A 23,187-nucleotide genomic window follows, 5' to 3' on the forward strand; every position below is an offset into this window, starting at 1 on the left:
GGCTGGGTTACTTTAAGGGAACTGCGTTGTTGACTTCTCAGTAACCAGTGGGGTATAACAGAAGCTGTTTTGTGCTGGCTTGGTAAATCTAAGTATTGGAATACTACCAGCTTTTGGGATTGCCTGCCCCATTCTTGGAGTTCATTCTAATTGAGTGATGTCAGCTGACTTCCCTTGGATTCCAGTTACAGTATGAAATTAAGCCCAAGAAAAATGTAAGCATGTATATCAGGGAAAGTTTCTGATTAGATGTAGGAAAGTAATGGAAGTGGTGTGCATCATTTGAATGAGACTAAATGTTGGAGAACATACTGAAGGGAGGCAGGTAAATGGACTAGAAGATGACCTAATGTATATTTATCTTTAACTTCTACCATAGTATAATGCATGTTTGAAAAATAAACCATATGAGCCCCTGTCATTATGGATAAGGGCCAGATTGTCAAGTTGTCAGCATCAATAGCTGGGGTGAGATCTTCAGAAAAGTGAAACTCCTATTTAGGCTGCTAAATAAGGCTAGATTTGCAAAAAGTACTCTTCACCCAGCAGCCCCATTGTGACATTTATGGCCCGATTTTCAAAACCAATCAGCACAAGTGCTGGGCTTTCCTGAAAATCTGGCCACTTATCTTTTTGCCTAAATGGGAGCAGAACTCAAAAAACTGGCACGAAATAAGCAGAAAAATAATTTAGTGATATTCATAAATGAGTTTGATTTGAAAGTTTACCCTTTTCTGTTATAATGTTGTGAAGGCCTTTCCACACATATAGACATAGCTTTACATGCAGGAGTAATTTCATTGACTTTAGTGTGCCTAACACATACAAAGTTACTTATGTGCATAGATATTTGGTATCTAACTGTGTAATATAATTTTAGTCTAGATTTAATACATTAAATACACTCCAATTCCGGCATAAAGGTAAGCCATGAAAATCCTATAGAATATGTATATTTTTAATTGAGTACAGGCCACTAGAAATAGCATTTTTAATTTAGATTTAATAACTCTATAAAAGATAAATCTAGTTGTCATGTAATAAACAGTAATTAATTAGTTAATATCAATTAAATACTAAAAATATTAATTTACATTTAACATCTAACTACTGTAATTTGCTATAGCTATCTTATTAAATGCTAATTAAATTTCTAAACATTCTTACAAGTTTAATGCATTAATAATAGGAACATAAGTACACATTTACTATATCTGCAGTTCTCAGTTCATTACATGGCAACTAGATTTATCTCTTTTACAGTAATTAAATATACTAAGCAAACCTCAGTAACTTTTCTTAACACATACCATAACTGTTTTATTAATTTCAAATTAAATGCCCATTTAAGGCTTCTAATCTACAGCTGCCCTAAACAGCTTTCTGCCAACAGAGCAAAGATTATTGTGATGTTATAAGTAAATCATGGCGTTTCTAGGCTTTGGGTATGAGGCTTACAAGTTTGGAACATTTTTTCCCTTCTGTTCTGCTTTAGTTTCACGATTATGATGACTGTTTATTAATCTGTAATTTTCTTTCCAAGATACCTCATCTTATTCTCTCATTCCCCAGTCTGTCCTAGCATCCTCTGTGGAGTCCGACTTATAGCTAGTCCTTCATTTCAACAGCTCCTATTGCTGATTCTGCACCTAGATTATTGTTCACTGTTTAAATAATTTTTTTAATAAATGGGTAAGGTTTTCGTTGTGTTCCATGTGTAGGACTTTCTCAGTGTCAATGTTAGGGCTATTATGTTTCTTATAAATTCACCCTATATTTTTTTACTAAAACATCAACATCAGGGAAGTTTAACCAAATTACACTTATACATCGGCAGGCAAAGAAAGCCCTATAGGAATGCTAGCCAAAGTGCTATGAATATGCCATGGTAACATCCATAATATGATTTCTTGGAAGACTGAGAAAAATACTGTAGTTGCATATACCAAATGATTTAGAATTGTGGGTCTTTTCACATATGAGGGGGGTTGTCAGAAAGGAAGGAGGCTGCTGTGCAGCAAGGAAAGCACATTAGCTATTAACCTTCCCCCAGCCGATCAACTTTATTTTGCAATCTTGCCTCAGAACCATTAGAATACCCTGAAGAAATAACTTTCCAATTAAAAAGGATCTCAGAGAACAAAGCCATTTTATCTCTGACTCCTGGTGTTCTTTATTCCAATAATTTAAATTGGAATTGATTTTTCAATTTAGCCGTTGACTTGCTATGGACACACAGCTGAAAAGGCCGAATGGAATTGCATGGCTGAAATATTTGTCTTTGTGATGCACTTCTCATAAATTCACAGGAGCCTTTTTTAATGCATTTTCTTTCTGCTGCTACTGCCTCAGACAACAGCTTTTTAGCACAGCGTGGGCAAACTGAGAAAACATGTCCAGTATGACCTCGAGGGCCTCCCACTCAGTTCTTCATAGATTCATTTAATTGTTACATCTCTGAGAAAAATGAATAGATCCAACATATCCAAAGTGATAGCTGTTTCTTGAAGCCTGAAAATTTGTTCTATAATTTATGTGTGCTGATTCCATTTCTTTAAAAGAAAAAAAAATGGTTCATTTTATTCTGTCCAGTACAAATATGTTCCTACACAAATACCTCAGGTGCATTTTTTTCATTCTTTTAGTAGCAGCATCACTTAACACTATAATTGATTTAGCTGTAGAATATAATAGTTTTTGAAGGAGCACTCCGGTTATTAAAGAGGCTTTTAAAGGACCGGGATGTGATTGTGCCTATATCTAACTTCAAGGAAAGCACATCCCAGAAGCTTCATTTGACTGGAAAGGGAGTTGCAGGTGTATGATTGAGGGCAGAATTGGACCCATAACATTTACAATTTTGTAACAGTAGCATTTAACTTCCTGTTGTTTCCGGGGTGATTATTTGCTGACAGTCTCAGCGACATGCATGACATTGAGAATTCTATTAAGGAAGTAGAGCTGGAGGAGGAAGGGGAAGAGAGAGTGAACTCCAGATGTTCAGTAGCATGACTGGTTATTTTAATCTATTTTGGATGGGGGTTATGTTCATAAAGACGACTGAAAGACTGATGATAGCTACCCGTTTATTTTCTTGACCTTTCAATTCTCTCTTCTCTTCCTCCCTACTCCAGTGCTGGACAGAATGTTCTGTGCTCCATGAGTTGATTGGAAATGTCATTCCACGAGTTCACCAGTGGGTGCTGTTCCTTACAAGACTGGACAAATTATGTCTGTGTGTCTAATTTCAACAAAGCAGGGGGAGTCTGGTTCTGAAGTCAATCTCAGAAATGGATCTTCCATATGGAGGCATAGAGATTGTAATATTTTCAAAACAGAAGCAGATTAGCATATATTCTACCTGAAAGAAACCAGTGTTCCAGTACTTTTTAAATGTATTAAGGGGATTAGGAGATGGAAGACAAGGCTAGAAAGCTATGCTAATAAGTAGATGATTTTTAAATAACACAACAGCTACATATTACTGGTACATTACTTTTACCAAAGCTATGTTTTGTTCTGTAGCTTCTTTTTCCAGCTAACATACATTAAACAGACTTATGCACAAGTGAAAACATATCAGTTGGGGGTCTAACTTCATCTGCCTGTACAGATATAATATTGATTGCTATTAATGAAAGAGTTAGAACAGGCATGCCAAGGATAAGACTATACCTGAGTAGATATTATTTTGTAAATTACATCGTCTATTTTGCAGACAGTAATACATATTTGGCCAGTGCCTTAGCTGGTGTAAATGGGCATAGTTCCGTGAAGCCAATTAAGATATGCCAATTTATGCTAGGTGATTATCTAGCCCATTATTATTATTGTTAGCCAATTCACCAATTCTCAAGAAAAAAATTGAACCCAGGATTTGGTAAAAGTGTAATCTTACTGTTTCTCTACAAAACAGATTGGGCAATATGTGTGTTACCAGAAAAATAAGAAATGAATTTGAAAACAAGATTCCAAAACAGTGATCTTTGGAAACAACTGGTTCTACTGATCATTTAAATGAACTTCTCTGCTGAAGTAATTTTGCTACCCTACTTCAGTCAATACGTTTTGCCTTTGCAGATGTGCAGCTGGAGGCACAGGCAGGGTGACATTTGTCCATTGCCACTTAGTGGGTCAGTGGAAGAACTAAGAAAAGAGCTCAGGCAATGTTCAATTTTTAGAGTGAATCTGCTACATCCAGGCCTATTGGTAAGCTCACTCTCCTGAACTACAAAAATAATTTTAAATGTTTGGTAGGCTACTAAAGGTCACTAAATTCTCTGATTTAAACCCTTTCCATTCATTTCAGTGGGATTGCATTGGGTATAAATCACCTTTGGCATTTGGCCTATTTTAAGATGTCCTCACTTAATGTCTAAGAGAATGTTTGAAGAGCTGTTTCCATTTTAAAGTAATGGTGAGCATCTAATTTTGCTCCCAAATGCACACCTGCATGCACACAACCTCTCTGACAATGATGGTGATATTAATCGAGTACATCATCAAAATGAAGGACACTAGAACAAAAGCCATTATCCCTTCCAGAGTTCCCTCTCTTGCTAAAAAATGAAATGTTAATGACAGTAGTTATGCAGGTCTTGTACAGTTCTTCCAGTTTTATGCTATGCTAAGCTAGTTTTTATTAACCACATTGGCTTAGTCTGATGAGTGGTACCATCTGATTTCTGTAGAAGTCTGAGGAAGAGGAAGAGCGTATTTGGCTACAGACTGGTTAACGTAGTGAGGAGGCCTTTAAACGAGCTTCAACAGGGGCAAGCGATCAAAGCCCACAGGTAAATCAAAAACATAGAGACCTGGGAGAAGGGTAGGAATCTGGTGGGAGCATGGGCTGTTATAGCAGAAGTAAGGGAGAGACAACACAGAACTGGGGTGGGGGAATCAAATCAGTATCTTAGATGTCTGTATAGTAATGCAAGAAGCATGGAGAATAAGCCAGAAGAACTCAAAACGCTAGTAAATTAACACAGCTATGACAGTTGGCATCACGGAGACTTAGTGAGATAATACTAGAATATTGGAATATAAGGATACAGCTTGCTCAGGAAGGTCAGGCAGGGAATAAAGGGAGGGGGTGTTGCCTAATATATTAAAAATGTATACACTTGGACTGAGGTTGACATAGAAATAAGAAATAAGAGACAGACTTGTTGAAAGTCTCTGGGTAAGGATAAAAGGGGTAAATAACAAGGGTGGTGCTGTGGTAGGGGTTTACTGCAGACCACCAAACCAAGAAGAGGTAGAGGAGCTTTTTTTAAACAACTAAACATCCAAAGCACGGACTTGGTGGTGACATCTGTTGAGAAAGCAGCACACACAGCAGGGCACAGATTATCTAACAAGTTCTTGGAATGCATTGGAGACAATTTTTTATTTCAGAAGTTGGAGAAATTTTACTGGAGGGAGGCTGTTCTAGATTTGATTTTGACAAATAGGGAGGAACTGGTTGAGAATTTGAAAGTGGAAGGCAACTTGGGTGAAAGTGATCATGAAATGTTAGAGTTCATGATTCTAAGGAATGGTAGTAGGGAGAACAGCACAATAAAGACAATGGATTTCAAGAAGGCAGACTTTAGCAAACTCAGGGAGTTGGTAGGTAATATCCCATGGGAAGCAAGTCTAAGGGGAAAAACAATTGAAGATAGTTGACAGTTTTTCAAAGAGACATTATTAAGGGAACAAGAACAAACTATCCCACTGTGTAGGAAAGATAGGAAGTAAGGCAAGAGACCTCCCTGGCTTAACCAGGAGATATTCAATTATATGAAACTCAAAAAAGAGTCCTACAAAAAGTGGAAACTCCATCAAATTACAAAGGATGAATGTAAACCAGTAACACAAGTATGTACGGACAAACTTAGGAAAGCCAAGGCACGAAACAAGATCAAACTAGCTAGAGACATAAAAGGAAACAAGAAAACATTCTACAGTGAAAACAAGGCAGGAGCAGAGTCTAATATAGGGAAAGAATAAGTCAAAAATTACTTTGACAAGCTAAATGTCTTCAAATAACCAGGGCCTGATGAAATTCATCCTAGAATACTCAAGAAGCTGACGGAGGTGATATCTGAGCCTTTAGCAATAATCTTTGAAAAGTCATGGAAGACGGGATACATACCAGAAGACTCGAAAGGGGCAAATATAGTGCCCATCTATAAAAAGGGAAATAAGGGCAACACAGGGAATTACAGACCAGTCAGCTTACCCTTGCAAGCCATGTGCCAGAGGTTGCCGACCCCTGGTCTAGATAATGCTTAGCCCTGCCTTGAGTGCAGGGGACTGGACTAGATGACCTCTCGAAGTCCCTTCCAGTTCTATAATTCTATGATCCCCAGGCTTTTCCTGCAAATCTTGGGGACATCTGTGGGTTTGATAGGACTTATCCCTGACTACCTTATGTGGAATCATCAGTGGTGAACTTCAGAAGTTCAAGCTTTTTTAAATTTATACAGATGTGTATATGTCAGTCAACGTCAACATTTTTACAATTGGTGACAAGATGGCTGGTGTAGTATGGTGAGTCCTGTGCTTTTCTTGGTGGGGGGATAAGATGCCACCCCTTGCCCCTGCTCTTGGGGCACCAAGGGACCCACTACTGGCCCAGAAAGGTGATAAAGGAGGGAAGCGGGGGAGGGGTCTGGGTTTGCTCCTCACTCTGAGCCCCATCCCCTCTCAACCTCTGTGGGTTCTTACCTTCTTCCCCCTTGGGTGAGGTGCCTTCATTCTTTAAATGTTGAGGGAGGGAGTCTCCTTCCCCTCCTCCTTACTCCAGTTTTCTGATCTCCTAAGTCTCACAGCACCCCTCCAAGCTCCTGTCCTCTCTCCCTCCTCCTTCTCCCATGACTGACTCCAGCAGGGTGTTTTATTAGGTTGCTAAGAGGGCCTTAATTGACTACAGGTGCTCCAATTAACCTGTAGCAACCCTCCCTAGTCTACAGGGAACCACGCCTTAATTAGCCCAGGGCTTATATACTTCCCCTCTACCATTCTCCCACAGCTCCCCAGCCCTCCTGTATCGCAAATTGCTTGAATAATAGAATTTTATATAAATAATCAGCTATTCTATATCTACTGTATAACAATGTAAAAAAAAACTATATTAAAAAATCACCTCACCACAGCTATGATCCCTACCATTCTCTTGTATTGTGCCTAGGTGGTCAGTGAATTCAGGCTGTCAGACCCATGAGACAAGTGAATGCCATAGGTGAGCCCTTTTCACTTAGAAAGTTGTGCACATAATCTGATCACATGTAAACCCAGGCCTTCTGAGCTCATACACCTCAGCTGATTTCAGTTGTTAGGTTTAGATATGTGAGAGATAGAGGTGCAGTCTCTGAGACACCCCGTACTCAAACCATATAGACCAAACTTCTACAGACTAAAACAAATACTCTTAGTTACCCTTTGAAATGAATTGGAAGTCTGTATAATCTCTGGAGCACAAATATAATACATTTCCTACATGAAACATCATTTTAAAAGTTGGTAATATTTTTTGCACAAGTAGGTGTTTCTGAGTGATTTTCAGGTGCAATGCCATGTACATCACTTTGCCTTAATGCAATCTAAAGGCGACTAAGGCATGAATAATGATGCTGTAGTTTGTATCCAGTAGGAGTGGACACTACTAGAACTGGTAAAAAAAATTGTTCTTGGAACATTTTTCTGTTGGAAAATGACATTATGGAAAGTTTCAATTTTGATATAGGATCATGTTGATTTGGATGAAATTTCTTTTTAATAACTGAAAAAAAGTGTTTTGATATGGTCCTTATCAGAAAAGAATATTTCAATTTTTTTAAATGACTTCATTTTGAAAAATTTATTGTATATTTTATTATAAATGATTATTTAAAAAGTCTACATCTGAACAAAACACTTCACTGTATTGAAATTCAACATTTTGACCCAAAATTATTTTTTTTCCAGTTTTTCATTTTGTGGGAAATTTCTAATTTTATTTATTTTTGTTTTGGTTCCAATTCAGAATGAAAACAAATTTTGAAAGTTGGAATGTCCCACTGGAATTGCAGAAAGCTAAACCACCTTTGGATGCTCTTAGTAAGTAGTACCCTTCTATACAGGGCATTACTGCAGAGTAGCTAAGTGCTTTAAATTCACACATTTGTTTATTATGCACCAATTTCCCTGTGTAGACAAGCTGTGAAAGACCTTTTGATATTTGGGTCTTTTTTAACCCTTTCACACTCCTTTACTGTTAATCTTGTGCCCTACATATTTCAACTGACATTTTTTTTTTATAAGAAATCTCTTAACACTTTAATGAGAACATTAAACTCAGTTTCACCAGTTTTCTCAGTACCACAATGTCATTAAGAAGAGAGATCCTTGATTCTATGAATGATAGAAACATGGCTCTTTCTGTCTTCCTGAATGAAGTTTACTTCTATAAATAGCTTTATTTTGTCTTTTCACAGCATATAACCAAGACTTTGGGTAGCTACATCTTAACAACATTCAGTTTCTCTCTAGAACATTTTCTTTCTTTCTTTTATTTCTCTTAGGTACTTACTATAGTCTCCTTCATTTCTGACAACTCTTTGGGGCTGGGTGCTTTTCTTCTTATTCATCTGTGAAGCTCTTAGATTAAAGTTGGTGTTATATAAATAAATTATAATAATATCCCTTCAGTTCCATTCCCCTCACCAAATTATGTCTGGAGCAGTAGTAATTAAGAAGTCTCCAGAATGGAGTTAGAAAAACAACAAATGAGTTCAATAAGAGTTTAACTGGAATTGGATGAGCTGGAGAGAATGTTCGTCCACAGAACTGTGTCCAAAAATTGTTCTCCCTGAACTTATTTATATTAAATGCACAAAGCATCTCCTTTAGGTGCATGTATGGAGATTATAACCATTCCATTCCAGAATGCCACACACATTCACCCAATGAGACTTTGTTCTCATGGTGGGATGTGCTGAGGGCTTGTCCGTTGCTAAGTTTCTGAAAAATATTGCTCTCAACATCGTCACACACAACCATTCCTCTTTGTAATGATGCTGGCAGTAGTTATATGATTAATTGATATAATAGGTCCAAAATATTTTAAGCAAAGTAGATATGGTTTGTGTTTAAATTTCAGTGGAAAAATACTTTTTTACTTGTGCATCTTTGTATTTCTATGAGAAGTTCATGTAATGAACTTTTGTAAAAAAATCAAAACCACTCTCTCCATTGGTAAAAACTGAGATTTCAAATATTTGTCTTGGAAACAAGAGCCTTTTTGTGAAGTTAAAATCTCCAGCTATAAAACAATTGATATGTATCGTATTCATACTTTCTAAAGCTAGGGGTGCTGCCCAGGGCAGGCGCTTCCATTGAGGCGAACTAGGCAATCGCCTAGGGCGCCAGGATTTTCAGGGGGCGGCATTTTGCTGGGGGGGGGGGCAGCAGGCGGCTCCGGTGGACTTGCCGCAGTCGTGCCTGCGGAGGGTCTGTTGGTCTGTAGCTCCGGTGGAGCTGCCGCAGGCAAGCCTGCGGACAGTCCGCTGGTCCCACGCAGCTCCAGTGGACCTCGTGCAGGCACGGCTGCGGCAGCTTCACCGGAGTCGCGGACCAACGGACCCTCCGCAGAAATGGCTGCAGCAGCTCTACCGGAGTCACGGGAGCGGAGTGCGGGGCGGCGAAATGGCCGTGTGCCTAGGGCGTGAAAAACTCTAGTGCTGGTCCTGGTGCTGCCACACCTTCTGGCTTGAAGTGGATTCCATTATACACAGGACTTATTGTTTGGTTCAGTGGCTCTCAGCTCCGCACTTGAAAAATAGGCCCAACAACCCTGACAGTATTTAGTCATTTCAAATATAGTAATAATAATATCGCAACAAAATGTTGGATGAAAGGTTCTGTTGGGCTAGGACTCTCAAAATAGGAGGCTTATTTAACTGCTTATGCCAAGGAATCAAGTTGGAAATCTTACAAGAACATGTGCCCTCTTGAGATTTCCAGGATTTCTTGGTTCCTGACCAGGCTGGGAAAAGGATTGCATGTAGCATTCCTACTTCTGCTCTCAGTGAAAACTAAGAAATGCAAAGCTGCATTGTTTTTTGAAGCTTAACCAAATCATTTAAACCTTAAAGGTCTCAGGTTGATTTATTTGAGCCTGAATTTTAGGCTCAGATTTAGGTCTGTTCTAATTTTGTCCAGACCTTGGTTGCTACAAATATCCCTTATAATTATTGTGGGCAAAGTTCTCTTGTGTGATTCCTATTATGTATTTCTTATCCTCAGTGTGGCCCTTGGTGTCCTAGTGCTACACATGGAAAGTGCAGTGATGTCAGTGGGAGTGAGAATGCATGTAGAACACTCAATACTGTGTGGATTAGAGAGGAAAAAATTGCCTTAAGCATTTCCTTGGTTCTTTCTTCTTTACATGTAGCCAGAGTCCTGGTATATACATACAGTCAATTACATATATATGCTCCTAAAAATGTTTTCTATTGTGTATTTCAAGTATCTTTTGCGCACTTATAGTCGATAGTCGATAATTATGTTCACCAGAATCTGCTTCAATTCATCATCCCCCACATACACAAGAATGGATTCTTTTATTACTTCTTTTCAGGTGTATTTCAATATGTAGGCTCTATTGTGTTTAAAGGGGCTCTATTGTGTTACAATATGTAGTTTACAGAACATTTCTTCATGTGAAAACAACAGGTCTATTCTTTTTATACGTTTGCTATGGGATTTTACTTGATAGTGTACAGGAAGTTTGTTAAAAAAAAATGAACCAGTGAAAAAAAAGAAGCGTTTAAGAGGGTTCTGCTGTGTCTCCTAAAAGGATTGCAGTAAAGTCATTCTGCTGAATTTTTGCTACAGACCAAATGTTTTAAAAAATGCAGTGAAAAGTGTGGGTGTGTGTGAGTGCAAGAGAGGTTCAAAATAGCATTATCTGAAATGAATTACTAAATGGCTGCAGAAAGTATGAAAAGAGTTTTCAGTTCAGTGATTTTTACATATAATCCTTCTTCCCAAAATGTATTCACTTGAAGAAAGTTCTGTATAAAAATAAATTAATTGTTTTATAGCATTACTTTATGGCTCACACACAAATAAAGGAAGTGATATAAAGCATATGGACATAAATGTCCAGCAAAAATGCAGAGGTAGCTATATTGGCAGCTTTTAAAAATAAAATCTTTCTCTCTTAAATATATAGGGTTCTCATAGGGGGAGCTAGCCTTAAAGGGTATGTCTACCCAGTCCACAGCAGTAAGTCTCCTAGTCCAGGTCAAAAGGCTTATTCTAGCACTCTAAAAATAGCTGTATACGCAGTGCTTTGAGGCTGAGGCTTGGGATGGAGTTTGGCTCTGAAGTCTATAGAGCCTGAGCCACAACTTCAAAGCACTGTCTACAAAGTTATTTTTAAAGTTCTAGCAGAAGTGCTGCCTAGCTCAAGTCTGTCAACCTGGGATGGAAGGTTTGCTCTCACTGGCTGTGTGGACACACCCTAAGGCGCTACGGCTTAGCCTCACCTGTACCACCCAGGTGGAGGGAGTGAGTACAAGAGTCACATGACAGGGGAGCATGTAACTCAGGAGCAGGCAGGCTGGGGGATAAAAGGGGCAGTCTGTAGCTATTCAGAGAAGACACTCAAAGGAATAAGAGGGTGGTATGAGCAGCCACTTGTGATGGGTTGAATCACAGAACCCCCCTCGGAGCTACCAACTGATGTGCCAAAATTACCTCTGCTCCTGTTTTCCCTGCCAGTTTAGAACTCCAGCAACCTGTCTTGCTGAGCCAGACACTCCCATCTGCTCCAACAAAGACCCAGCGTCTGAATTACGTGCCCTAAAGCTGCAGGTTTACCTGAAAACAGATCACAGAAGTGTGCTAGTCTTTAACACTTAGATGCCCAACTCCCAATGGGGTCTAAACACAAATAAATCCGTTTTACCCTATATAAAGCTCATGCAGGGTAAACTCATAAATTGTTTGCCCTCTATAACACTGATAGAGAGAGATGCACAGTTGTTTGCTCTCCCAGGTGTTAATACATACTCTGAGTTAATTATTAAGTAAAAAGTGATTTATTAAATACAGAAAGTAGGATTTAAGTGGTTCCAAGTAGTAACAGACAGAACAAAGTAAGTCACCAAGCAAAATAAAATAAAATGCGCAAATCTAGGTCTAATCAAGCTAAATACAAATAAGATCCTCACCAGTTTCAGAATGCTCCCTTTTACAGACTAGTCTCTTTTTAGCCTGGGTCCAGCAATCACTCACACCCCCTGTAGTTACTGTCCTTTGTTCCAGTTTCCTTCAAGTATCCTGGGGAGTGGAGAGGCTCCTTCCTTAGCCAGCTGAAGACAAAATGGAGGAGTCTCCCATGGGTTTAAATAGACTTTCTCTCATGGGTGGCAACACCCCTCCTCACTCCTATGCAAAGTCCAGCTCCAAGATGGAGTTCTGGAGTCACCTGGGTAAGTCACATGTCCATGCATGACTCACAGTCTTTACAGGCAGAAGCCCACATGGTATCTTGTATGTCTCCAGGAAGACTTCTTATGTGGATTGGAGCATTCCAAGATGCATTGTTCCCCAAGTGCTTCCTGATTGGGTACTTAACCTTGTGAATTCTTTCCTAAAGATGCTGACCAAATACATCACAAAGCTTACTTAGAAACCAAGCAAGCATACAGCCCATATTCTTAATCTCAAGTATATGTGTACAAATAGGATGAATAGATATAATAGACCATAACTTTTATAGAGATATGTTACATGGCACAGGCAGCACAAAACATATTCAAGTTATGTCATATTCCCCTAAAGCATTATGGGGTACAGCGTGACACCACCCACCCACCCATGTGACATATAGGTCTTCAGGGAGTAGGAATCAGATAGGAAGGAAGGACTGGGCAGGAAGCCTGCTAGGGTGAAAAACTCAGCAGGAACCAGACTTAAAGGAACAGAGGCCTGCACTAAGGAGTCTGAGCTAGTTAGGAAAGCTGGATGGAAGATAAGTTAAAAAAAACAGACTCCCAAAAAGTCAGGGTTAGTGAGAAAACATTTGTAGTGTGATGTCTGATTCACTGGGGAAGAAGGGGAAACGGAAGTATCAGCAGGGCCTGATACTGGATTGGGTAGGACCTTGCTACAGATTCAATGTATTGCTTTTTTGAGAATAGTTTGATAAAGTAGTATTACAGTAAGACAAATGCTTCCTTTCTACAGTACTGGGTCTCCAAAACATGGAGGTCACCTATAGGTCAAGGAAGAATTGTTTGTAGCTACAGAAACTTAGCAAGGGTTGCATTTTACTCTCTGAAGTGTGCAAACAATAGATATTTGAAGGCAAAACATCTTGTTGATTATATTTTACATAGTATCTCAAGTGATGGATGGGGTTCTGAAAGAAGCCTTGTCTCTTCAGTTCAATTCAGCCCATTTTAAAGAAAACAGTTTAACACAATTTGCATCGGATGCAGTCTCATATTGGATTGTATATGTTTTACCAAGTACAAACAAGAACATAGTATCAGCAAAATGTGAACAGGAGTGCATATATGTGAGAAAGAGAGAAAGAAGAAAGTTCATAAAACTGTGTTCTAGGGGGAAAAAATCTATTAGCTTTCTGATATTCATAGTTAGAAGCAGGTAAGGAATACACTACTTGTGTCTGGCACATTTAAACTCATATAGCATCTATTTGCTTTGCTTTGTCAAAACATATGAAAAATCATTAAAGTGTTTTAATAAATGTCTGGTTTTCTTGCTCATTCATCTTATAAATATTAATTAGCCATGGATCAGGCAATTAAAGTTTAATCAATTTGCACTAATTAGCACCACATACTTGCATAAAAAGATAAAACCAACTCCTGCATCTGGTTGTTATTTGCAGTTTTGTCAAGTGCTGATGAGTTTAATCTTGAAGAGACGATTAAGAAGAAAAGAGGAAAATAAGTCAAGAAAGTAGTGTTAATTTTATTAAATCTTCAATCAAACCCTCTGTTCATGAGCTGCCTGGGAACAAAGCCAAGCAACATTTCACTTTGCATAAAGTAGGCATGAATGTGCAAAAATTGAGCACTTTCTGATAACCACACCCTGTAATTTGAAATATATATATATAGTTCTACAGACTTTCACATGGTCTTTTGTATAAAAAACAAACGAATATAAACCATACCTCTGAATCCAAACCTCCAAGATTTGGAAGGGAGGAAGGAATAAAATCCAAATCTGGATCAAGATCCAAATATGTTTGCCTAGCCTATATTGCCTAATGGGCAAAACAAAAAGGCAGGATCTGAAGTCTATTAGAGTTTTGGTGGTTCCAAAGATAGAGCTTAATGTTGAAGCTCAGGCTTATTTTTCATTGGTAGTAGGGAAGGGTGAGTCAATATGTTGTGGGAGAAACATAGGTGTTCCAATGGGTGTGTGGACTTTGACTCAGCCCCACTCTTAGACCATCATTGATAGATCTGTGGGTAGCGGGGGACCTGAATAGCTCCTGCAGTGGGGATATTTAGGGCCTTCTGGGCATGGGTGGTCAGTATTTTGTGTTCTTATTTTCCCATGCTCCCATTCCTTAAAAAGATATGATGGATCTCCAAGAATACTACTGAGTCAGCTTATCATCCTGCTGGGGGCTGGAAGGGATTTTATCCATGCAGCAAAACTGGCAACAAAATTGGTAGGTGTTTTTCACCTTGTTGTTTGCATCCATTAAGTCTGGTTTGAGGGAAGGAGGTCCTTGTTTACTAGGGACAAGTTTAGTGACTTCCCACTGTGAATTGCAGGTTTAAAAGAATTAATTTAGTCCATTCATTACTGTAAGGAATTATAGAGGGATTTGTCCTGGTTTTATTGCCTTGGCATAGGGAGAATGGAATGCCTTGTGTAGCTTGAGATGCCCCTTACCGTAACCTTGTGTAAGAGAAAGACCTGGAGCCTGGCTATGCAAGCCATGGCCCTTGGATGGCAGTACATGAAGACGGAAGTGGCTCAGGTCCTCTTCAAACTTTCTGATATATTTCAAGCTGTTGTTACCAACTTCAAATCTGCATTAGAACTACTTTGCTGGGTAGTGGTCACCATAAATGGTTAATTTAAGTACAGTTGCAGCCTCCATATTGACCCCATACCACTCATGTCTTGTTCCTGTGTCCTGGTCAATGTAGGCTATAACAATATTAGTAGGAGTTACATGTATCTGTTGAGGGGAGAACAGACCCCTAAAAGACTTTAACAGTGGAGTTCTAAGCTGGTGTGTGTATATTTTACTGTCATTTTGTGGCATTTTAAGGTGTTTTTTTATAGCATAATTCTGTTTCTGGCTTCTGAATTCAGTTACATAAATTAGCCTGTCAATCTACCAAACAGATATTGTTCAGTACATTTGTATGAGTATTTTGTGTATTAATAACAGGAGAAAATAAAGTGTTCCATTACCATCTATTCATATAACTGACAAGGATTATAGGGAATGAAACATGTATTTAATCACTGATGGAAATTTACCTTAAGCTTGGCAGGTAAAGCCACACTTTTTAAGATGATTTAGCATTGTACTAAAAAACAGAGCATGAATCATAAAGAAGCTATGCACCATTTACATGAGAATTTTCATGTAGTTTATGCAAGAAGAGACCTGTGAATGGTTATTGATATTTTTCAAATAAAGTATGTATGATTCATTAAACTCCCCATTCCCCAGTGCACAAGCCAGTGCTCTGTTAAGCATTCTTAACAAAGAAGGAGCAGAAGCAGCTGAAAAGGTGTTGTGTTTTAATGTTTGTTTAAAAAGCTGATAAATTTGGCACAAAAAAAGTGCTTGAAACTTCAGATTGACTATTGTTATTATTGAGCAATTTATATTCTGATAGTTCCCAGAGCCCCTATTGTGCAGGGTGCTGCACAAATACAGAGTCTGGCCTGGTCTATTTATTGAAGACTTTGTCATCTAGAGCCCTGATTCTGAAAAGGATCCCTGTTTGGTCAATGGGATTTAAACATGCTTAAAGTTAAGCATGTGGTATCCTGAATGTGGATGGACTTAAGCACATGGTTAAGCACTTTCCTAGCTTGAGGCCTAAATAGGCTGTTGTTACTAAGCAAAGCAGGGAGTGTTGTCTGTAATACTGCATGATTAAACCCTTAACCCACTGTGCTGTAAAGAGACCACCTCTCACATAGGACCTGATGTTGTTCACAGATGGCTATGCTGTTAGTGGCAGTCTTTCTTTGAATAGGTGTCATTTTTGGAGGTGTCCTGTGGGGTAACTGTATTAATACTGCAGAATGCAAGGTCTGTGATTGCTGGGGCACAAAGGAGTCAGCAGGGAGGCAACTATGAAATTTCCCCTTCTTCTGTGCTCTAATTCTTCTGGAGCCCAATTTAAGCTAGAGTGTCTTTTGCATGAGAGATCCCAGTTACTAAAAATCCCTACATAGCACAGTCTTCATGCCCAATTCAGACTAACAGGATCTGAGTCTTGGTTATCCCAAGAATAATTCTATGCTTGGCACAGAAACCTGTTGTGGGGGGGAGCAAGAGGGGCTTTAACCCACCTTTTTTTCTGGGCTACTTAGGGTCTTGGCAGTCCCCAGATGTTATTTAGGCAGTTTATAGACTATTCTAGTTTATGCTCTACTTCCAATACCCGCTTATGGACCCTCGGAAGTAGAGAAAAAAGCGTTGTATAGTCGCAGCCCCTGTCCTTTGTGTATTTGCTCCCTCCTAAACATCCCTATATTCGAGGCTGTGAGCAGGGCTGGAGTAGAGGTCTTTCACCACCTCCATCATGGGCTGGAAAACCCTTTGCACAGGGGATATTCTGAAGCGTCTGTCTCTGCTCCCTTTTAATCCCCCTTTCTGCAGTCTGAGTTGTTTAAGTGAACCTTTGTGTAATGGAGAATCAGCTATTGCTCACCAATGTGAGCTAGAGTCCCAGACTGGCCCTACGGGAGAAAGGTCTTTGGTACAGTAGATGGAGTGCAGGTTAGTAGTTACCAGCTTTCCGTGCTTTGATCAAAATCAAAGAGTGCTTTTAAAGTCTTGTGCTGTGTGTTAGATTATGCTGCCTACTTCACTATTCCACTTTGCTATTCTGTTTCGCTTCTCAGAGTATAAAAATTGAGTTGCTTTTGTGTTGACAGGCATTGCACTGAGAATATCAATTTGGAATTTTGTTGTCATTTTAAGACTGTGTTCACTCTTTGTAAAAGCACATAAAGATACAGTGATTTCCTACTTAATCTTGATATGTGCCTGGAGAAAGTGAAATGAGCTCTCAGACAAATGAGTTCAGTCCGGAAAGACTTTCTACACTAGCTCAAAGAAGACTTAAGAATTGTATTGCTGACTTTGAGTTTAGGCACAACAGGCAGTAAATATACTAAATTGTAGTTTTCTGCAATGACAATACATGGGTTTGAGGTGGGACAAATGGAATATGGAGCACAATACCTTTCTGCCACTCCCAGGGGTATTGCTTCCAGAATCAATATCAGTTTAGTCTGATGATACATTGTCAGATGAAGAATTTTGCGCTGTATAAGTACATGAGAGAGATGGAAGATTCATTCAGAGGCTGCTATAATAACAGGTAATCATGAACCTTAACAATTCCTTGGGCATTAGAAGATCAAGATTTTTCTTGTTCACTGAGTGCCATTAACATCTATGACACTAAGTCCACAGTAACAACGTATAGTAGGCATATCAGTGTTCACTGAAAGCTGTGCCAAACAACTAATAAGTGGTGTACCCTAAAGGGCTCCTTTCCTAAGAGCAGCAGATAATATAGCACAAAACAAAGAATACTGTACAGAAACCAAGTGGTGGATGCTCACGGTAGTTAGAATGTAGTGAGAATTGAGTTGTTTTGGAGAAGAGCAAAGGAGATTTGTAAGAGTTAAGGATGTGAAGGGAGCGGACATACTGCGCTGAGCAGATGGAGTAGAATAGAGAGGAGAGATAGAATTTGGAAATCAAGTCTTGTCATTATGACTGAATGTGGACGATGGGCAACCTTTGTCAACATTATCCGCTGTCAGTAGTCAACACGTCAGGGCAAGCAGAATTGATTTATTTCAAGTATTTTATTCATCCAAGTGTGCCTAATATAACAGCATTTTCAGCTTCTGACTTTCAAGTTATCCCACCCTTTAAGCTCCTTTCAGCTGCCATTCATACCCTACCACTGAACTACACAAGTAGCACCAAAGCACTTTCACTAGTAAAGCCAACATTTCCTTCTTTAGGGAAAAGTTAATTCCAAATAGACTAGCAGAGTAACTCTTGCTTTGGAGCGGCAAAGAGCAGCATCCATCAGAAGGAATGAAACTTTACTAAAACTTAATTACTGTTTTTGGCACCTAAGTCTAAATTCAGCACTGCACTTAAACACATTCTTAACTTTAAACACACGAACAGTCCCATTGACTGCTCACATGCCTAAACTTTGCAGGGTTGAGAATGTTAATACTACAGTAAAGGGTGCACCAGAAATGCCATAGATAGGAAGAAACTGTTGCAGACTCTGCAAGCTATGTTGCTGGTATAATATATGCCAAGTATGTGAGGGGTAGCTGTGTTAGCCTGTATTCACAAAAACAACAAGAACTCTGGTGACACCTTAAAGACTAACAGATTTATTTGGGCATAAGCTTTCATGGGTAAACCCCCACACTTCTTCAGATGCACAATATATGTTGCCTTTCAAGGCTTATCAGTGCAAAGGACCACTACAGATAGACTGAATGGGTAATGTGCAAGTGCTTGTGCCAACTTATATCACTGTAAGTAACAGTGTGAGACTTCCCAGGAAAGAACACGTCCAGAAGAACTACATAGTGTTAACACAAAATGTCATCTGAGAAAAACAGATGATCCTGTCTCTCCAATCCAATGTTCCCAGCTATGAATTTATAAGTCTAAGAGGAATAGACAAATTAGTCATAACTGAGTCTTCTTGGTTATCTTGAGCATTCATAGATTTTATAACATGGATGTTTTTCTAGAGATCAAATATTTACAGAACTGGTTCTTTTTTTCCTTGTGAAATCAGAATAAGAAATACAAGGAAGGATAACACTGGAAATTAAAAACAAAATATTAACTATAAAGTGTATATAATTCAAACAAAAAGTTTTTCCGTTCATACCAAGATTTAAATCTATGCATAATTTTGTGCAGCTCAAACCTATTTTATTATGAAATCAACCAGAGCTGAATAATTTATTCAATGAATTTCATCTTTCTTCTGTTCACAAATGATTAGGAGCACATCACAAACATCTCTGACTTATTCATTATCCAATATTATCTGCAAATTTGTTCAGTGACTAATTCTTGGTCTGTAGGTTGTTTGGAGCCAATTCATTACTGATATTCACTTTGTATTGGTTAGTTGCACACTTTGTGAGATATTGTATTTATTCCCTGATTGGATAACTTATACAACTAACCAACCCAGCATGAACTGTACATTTTACAATTTAAATTTGCTTTCTTTCAGTAGATAACATGATTATTCAATGATTCACAAGAAAACTAATAAACTCAGGGGGAGGAAAACTCTGCAAATATTTTATAGCCGCATGCCACCTTTTATTTTGTGGGTGAGGTGGAGTTTATCCCCTTCCTCCAGCTAGTTGTGGAACTTGCCCAGAAATCCCTTCGAGAGCTGCAAGAGGACAGAGTCATCTGCGTAATGGCCTCGTCTCTCCAGTGCAGTTCTGGCACTCAGTGCCCATTCCCCCTTGCATTTTCTGGAAGCTCTGATGTCTCTCTGTAGGTAATGGTGCAATTATATAGCAAAAATGGTGAGGGATCAGGAGTGAAAATGCTTTCAATCTACAGGTATATTGAGAAGGGTCACAAACAGGATAGAAAACACTATGAGCTGTAGCTTGGGATTAGAATGTGTCCCTCCAAATGCCAACTCTCAGCCCTTCCTTTGTTTGATCCCTTTTAGATTGGATGGACTTCTGCTGGAGGAAGGGAATCAATACTACATAGGTGGCTGAGCACCATCCTGCACAAAAGAGGCAAAAATCTATGTGCTGAGACCCTTTGGTCATAAATCTTAAGGAGACGGTTTCCCCCTCAGTTCCACCCTCTGACAAATGTATTATATGTGGAATACATTCCCAAGTGATGAAAGCAATACTGCTTCATTTGAAGCTGGATAAGAGGTCCTGAACATATAGAATAGAAAAAAATCCTGTGCTAGCAGAAGGATTTGCATGACCTTCTGAAGGAAGATTTCCCTGCCTGTCCCCACTCCAACACACTTTCTAACCTCTGTCATACTGTGGTTTACCACCTTTCCATTCTGTCATTCTTTCCCCTTAGCATTGTGTTTTAGAAGATTTATTCAAAACTTGTGTGAGAAAACTAGCTGAAGATCTTCAAAGCAGACAGAATATAGCTTCGTAGACTGTTTGAACTGGAATTACTGTAATGACTGTAGTGGAATTATTTTCTTTTAAATGAGCAAATCTGACATGAACATCAAAGGGGAAGTAAATACATGTAATAGAGACCGTTTTTCTTTTTCTTTTCCTAAATGATTTATTTTATCCCCAGCAACGCCAACAAATGTTCAAAGTTCTAGATATTTAAATAGCTACCATGATGTGTGAATCCTTGCTTTGCCAGTTCACTGAAAAATTGCTGACCTTATAAAAACCTGTGTTCCTTTTTAGTTTGATAACAGCTTTTGCTTCATCAGCCCACAATGTGTATTATAGCATTGATTCCACCAAGGATCACTAATTGATGCTACACATATTTAAATACAAATATTACAAAATCCTTTTTCCATAAGCATTTTTTACAGACACTCCTAGATGCATTTTATTTCTATTAAGAATTTGAAAAAAAAAAGGTTTTGTAGCATTAGAGACCTTGTTCTAATAATTACATTTCACCAGTTAGTGCTTTATGAAGCACAATAGACTCTAACTGGCAACTAATATAACAGGTCTAGTTTGCCCTCAGTGCATAATCTTAAAGCCCATTAACATTTACCGGAATTATATGTGCAATATGCGGGGAGAACATATCCTTAAGCAAGTGAAAACAGGAGATATCTTGCATGTTTGCTCCATCTGATGCAGTTTAGAGTTTTCACGGCAGTGTCTTATATTAACTGAAGTTTGTTAGGCAGCAGGGAAACTAATAAAAAGTATGATAGTATAAAACAAAAGAATGAACAAAAAGCCCTCACACTAACTAGGACATAATCTACAGATGTTCTTCAGTTGGTAGAAAACAGATTTCCACACAGCAGTTGCATACTATACAAATGTTAACAAAGAGTCCAACTGGATTAATCTACAAAGCTTCTAATCTTGAGAGATGGCTTTATAAGAGAGCCAGTGAGTGACTGGATAGAAGATGATGAATGGAGTTGCTGTCCAAATCTCCTAAGCAATTGATCAGTCTAATTATGTCAGTTTCAGCTGGGATAGAAGCAGAAATACCTTTTAAAAATGCTGTTCTTGAATATTTCTTCCTTTCTGGGCTGAAGTGGAGAAACACTGACAATCTAATGAAAGACTAGCACCTGTTATGCAATAGCCAGTTTCCTGATAAAAGGTTCAGGTGAGTTTGGATATGATCCAGATATTTATAATCTTTAGTTACTTATTTATCTCTCATTCCAAACCTCCAAACCTTATGAGGTTTGACCATCATAATTTTAACCTTTACACCTGGTAGGCAACTGGGAAAACATGCAGGGGTGTGAGTGAAAGGAATATGAAGCCTATTTTAAAATAAATTAATTCTCAGATTATGAATGAAAGTGGAAAGCAACATCTAGAGGTTGGATAGTAGAGTCTCTTGAGTTCTGTCCTTTACTCATCCATTAACTCTCTCTATTGCTTTGAGCAATTTACTTAGGCCTAGCTCCACAAAAGTACATAGGTGCCTACATTTTAGGCACTACTGTGATCCACAGAATCTCCACTCAGCTGCTGGAGAAAACTGTAGTGCTTAAGCTATTTAGCACATAAATTTCTGCTGAGAAAGTTCCCTGGGCATCTAAGTTTCTGCCTCTGGACATGTGCGTTACTGCCTCACTCTAGGCATGTAAAATATCTATCTAAGCCCCATTGTGATCCACAAGCCAGGGGAAAATAGGTACTCCTGAACCTACCTTAGCCGTGGGGCTGAATCCAGTAGGTGTGGTTGGAAGCCACCTACTGGAGTGGGTCCCATTCAAATTCTCACCTTATAAGGTTAGCGCACTGATACGGGAGACCTAGGTTCAGTTCTGTTCTCAGAAAGGAATTGAATGAGCTCTTCCAGCTCTCAGGAATGTGCTCTAACCACTTAGCTATGGAATAGTCTGGTGCAGGGTTCCCTCAGTCTCTACTATTGAATGTGTTCCACTGTGAATAAATAGTTAGTCACTGAGCCCCAGAGAGAGTGACTCTGTAGCTTGTTTTTCAGGCTACTCAAGTGGGAGGCAGGCAACTCATGATCTAGTTCCCCTGCTCCAGTGACTGCGGATTTCTGGCAGAGATAGGAGTTTCTCTGCAGCCAGACTTAGGCACGTTTCTTTATAACAGGGATATGGCTTAGGACACATTCTTCTGGTTGGCATCTCATTGGCCAGCTTATGTGATCCCATGAATAATTGGCTGGCTCTTGTGGATTTCATTCTTAGGTGCTTATCTCTCACTACTCAGGCTTTATGGATCCCATTATTGCTCCTGTGATTTTTTTAGGTGCATTTTGTGATTTTTTGTGTATCCAGCCCACAACGTCATCTTCAGTTTCCTCATCTGTAAAATGATCTTATAACTCTTCCTTCATAGGGCATCGTTTGGATTAGTTTTGGGTGCTAAGATTGCATGGTGAGGACAAACTAGAGTTGTTATATTAGTTGCTATATAGAGTCCGCTGTGCTTCATAAAGCATCAATTATGGTAAAATTGAGTGTAATAAGCCTCTGTCCCAAATCTGGACCTTAGCATCCAAAATCTGGGTGCTTAGCATGAACCTCCAAGCTTAATTACCAGCTTGGATCTTATCTCGCTGCCACCATCCAAAATTTCCAGGGTTTTGGCCCCCTCTGGTCTCCCCAAACCTTCCCTGGAGAGACCCCCAAGACCCAGAAGCTCTGAGTCTTACCGGCAAGGGAAATACTCCACTTCCCTTCCCCCTCCCTCTCCCAC

The sequence above is a fragment of the Chelonoidis abingdonii genome, chromosome 1, assembly GCF_003597395.2.
Source record: "Chelonoidis abingdonii isolate Lonesome George chromosome 1, CheloAbing_2.0, whole genome shotgun sequence".
Classification (NCBI taxonomy): domain Eukaryota; kingdom Metazoa; phylum Chordata; order Testudines; family Testudinidae; genus Chelonoidis; species Chelonoidis abingdonii.